Consider the following 3,483-nt stretch of genomic DNA (forward strand, 5'->3'; position numbering starts at 1 on the left):
TATTCGTCCATAAAACTTTATTATTTTATTATTATTTGGTTACAACATTTTACATTCTCCCCCACTAATAAAAATTTCGTCCCCAAATTTTCGTTACTTTCCGTCTGCAAGTACTAACAATAGAAAGATAGTATAAATGTTGCACGGAAATTAGCCCACATACCTCAACTACAATGATGGGGGTATCGAGCTCGGATCGTATCCTCGAGCTCTCAAGTAGCCTCCTCGTCAGAATGATACTGCCATTCGACTTTAACCAGCCGGATAGTCTTGTTCCGCAGCTGACGCTCCTTGTGATCCAGAATCCGTGCCAGAACTTCCTCGTCGATAACGTCAAGCTGAATGGGAACTGATACACCTGACAGAACATGTGTTGGGTCGGACTTGTATCTCCTCAGCATGGACACATGAAAAATATCATGAACGCTAGCTAAAGATGGTGGTAGCGTTAGACGGTAAGCTACCGCTCCAATCCTCTCCAAGATCTGGAAAGGCCTAATGTATTGTGGAGCTAACTTACCTCGGAGGTCAAATCTCTTTACCCCTTTCGTTGGTGAGACTCACAAAAATACATGGTCGACAGTAGAGACACTACAAGAAAATTGGGATTCTACAACACTTAAAAGACAACGTTTTTTTTAAAAAGCGTTGTCTTTTTTTTTTAACAACGCTTTTAGTGAAAAGCGTTGTCTATTTCATTATTTTCTTATTAATAGACAATGTTTTTTTAAAAACCGTTGTCTATTAGTGATTTTTATGGATCAAAGACAACGCTTCTTAAAAAGTGTTGTCTATAAGCATTTTTTTAGTGTCTATGACAACGATTTTTAAAAAGCGTTGTCTATTGTCAAGCCCTCATCTAAATCTAGATTAATATGAACCGTTGGATCAAGTAAAGGGTAGAAAAACTTTAGATTTAATTCGGCACCCACTTATCTCCCGAACCCCTATCACCCGAAACTCCCCTCTCCGTCCAACTTTGTGACGGGATCTCCTCTAGGGTTCGCACGGATCTGGGAAGATCACTATCGCTCGGCCCTCTCCTCAACTCTCCTCGCCTCTCTATACGCCTTCTTCGTCACCCTCTCTATCATTTCCTCTGGCGTATGAGAGCTTCGTGAGGCTATCGACGGCGCCGGCCGTGCCTGATCCCATGGCAGTCGCACTGTACTCTTTGTCGATGAGATCCACCGGTTCTCCAAGTTCCAGTAAGACTCCTTCCTCCCTGCCATTAAAGATGGTTCCATTATTCTCATTGGTGCCACCACCGAGAGAACCCTAATCTCATTTTCCAATTGTCTGAAATTTTCTCGCCAGCGAAGCCATCGCAGCCTCGAAAGCTCGCGTCCTCGCGAGCTCTGCAGTTCACGGGATCGCGAGTGTTGCTGCCTGCCGCTTGTAGCCTCGTGTGCGCTGTTGCCTGCCGCTCGCGAGTGTTGCTGCTTGCTGCTAGCGATGTACAAATTTCTATGGCAGCTTTCATTCTAACTTTAGGATCCATGGTATTCCCAATTTTGAATGTGCTACGTAGTATCTTTGATACACAATTTTTTTTTCCTGTCTTACTTTTAATAGAACTAAAGTCATAATTTGGTTGAGTTTGTAAAGGTTGACGCTGCTAAGGAAAACTACAGGAAATATCAATGTTTCCCTCAATTCACCAATGAATGGTGAAGTAAATGTGTCTCTAGATATTTTACAAAATTATGATAAATTGTTTAGGGTTGAAACAAGGCCAATAGGAAATTTCTTTGATTCCTTAACCTGCTCTTATTGAGTGCTTATTGGGTCATGATGAAATGTAGAAGTATCTATTACTCGTTTTGCTTGCTAAATATTTGTCTTATATGTGTTTGCAGACTTGCACTCTAAATTGACTCATGGGCTTTCTTAATGTAGTTGAATTGAGAGCATCAAAATATTAATCATCAAACATGGATCTACAATGACAGTATATGAAAGCTGGACATAAAAATGAGTCAAAAAATATAGCAGATCCAAGGATCTACAAAAGCTGGACATACGAAAGTTGGACATGGATCTACTTTTGGCTCTATTGAAGTAGTGATCAATCCTCTTATTAAAATGAACAAGAAAACATATAGCAGATCCAAGGTATCCAAGAGCAGTAAGATGAAGCTAAGTACTTTTGTTGCCCACAACTGTAAATTTAGTAAAAACTTATTTTTTTAATTTTCTGATTATGATGGTGGCATGCAGCATGAATTATTTGATATTATGAAATGAGTTCATGAACCACAATTGCTTTAGCAATTACACCTACTAAAGCATTCAGTATCCATAAATTCACATCTCCTCTTTTATCCTCCATATAAGAGTGTTCAATAGTGATGTGGATGCAGAGGAATCATTCCTGTAAGGGTATGATTATATATGAAAATCTGGTTAGACCATGGGATTAACAAGAGCCAAGAGATGTTTATGGAAGTTGCATTATTTTATTAGGCTGTTCTGGCTGTTAGGCAAATTTATGCAGCTCAATAATGCTATAGTTGTTGATACATTCATTGGACTTGAAATTTTATACAACTCATCGTTTATCAAATTAAGATGGACTTTGTAGTGATCTAATATGACACATTCTCAAGATGACAGAAACTTTATTTTGTTTGTGACAGCTTCTTTTGGTTGACTGCTTTCTTGCTTGCAAATTTGCAATTTGTTTCTTAAGATGCAACATGTTGTTCAACAGTGATTTTCTCAATGCCAAGTATGACCACCAATCTGATGACTACTAACTCAATAAATCAATATTAATTGGATCATTGATTGACCATTAATTATTTTATTTATGAGTAGTTTAAATTCAATATAAAGAGTTTTGTTAGTTAGGTGGCAAAGCGTAATAAATCTAGTCATTGTCAAATGACTCAGCCATACCCCATCAAGTTTTTCAATTGGACCTAAATCCTAATCCCCTGCTGAACTAGTCCATAAGTCTTATTGATATCATATTTTTTTTAAATTCAATTAAAAAAATACTTATTTATAGATGAATTTTTCAAAGTAGACTTTTGGAATTCTTTAGTTTACTTCCATGTACTAAACTGGAACAAATTAACTCCAGGGGTACTATTTCGCATGAGTTAGCTTAACATTTTGCTGCAATGTTTGAGTAGCAATCTCCATGTCTTATAAAATGGTCAATGAAAATGATAGAGAATCTTGAATTAGTATTCTGTATCTAATTTTCCATTTACCACTAATCATGAAAATAATCTCGCTAATCATGAAAAAATTAGTGCTATAGTCATGATGATATCATATTTTGGTCACCATCCAACATATATGTGATTCTTTGTGCAAAAGGCGGGTCCCGCCGCCCAGCGGCCCCCTAGGCCTGGCCCCACAGGGATCCTAGGAGGAGGTAAATCAGCGGTGAATGCTGGCCCGGGTAAAGCATGGTGTCTTCGGAATTTAACACAGCCGGCCCAGATTATTCATCCAGTGCGCGTCCGTGGA

At 38.4% G+C, this 3,483-nt stretch overlaps 1 long non-coding RNA gene across 2 annotated transcripts; it reads left to right on the forward strand.

Annotated features, from left to right (window-relative positions):
- The first annotated feature begins 1,323 nt into the window (after positions 1-1,323).
- On the forward strand, positions 1,324-1,969 carry LOC122000137. 2 transcript variants are annotated; one of them, XR_006116967.1, is made up of 2 exons: positions 1,324-1,457; positions 1,860-1,969. It is a non-coding gene; the product is annotated as an uncharacterized LOC122000137 (long non-coding RNA). The 2 variants fall into 2 exon arrangements; XR_006116966.1 differs by having other exon boundaries at positions 1,900-1,969.
- The last annotated feature ends 1,514 nt before the right edge of the window (positions 1,970-3,483 follow it).

Source organism: Zingiber officinale, chromosome 7A, assembly GCF_018446385.1.
Source record: "Zingiber officinale cultivar Zhangliang chromosome 7A, Zo_v1.1, whole genome shotgun sequence".
In the NCBI taxonomy this organism is placed as follows: domain Eukaryota; kingdom Viridiplantae; phylum Streptophyta; class Magnoliopsida; order Zingiberales; family Zingiberaceae; genus Zingiber; species Zingiber officinale.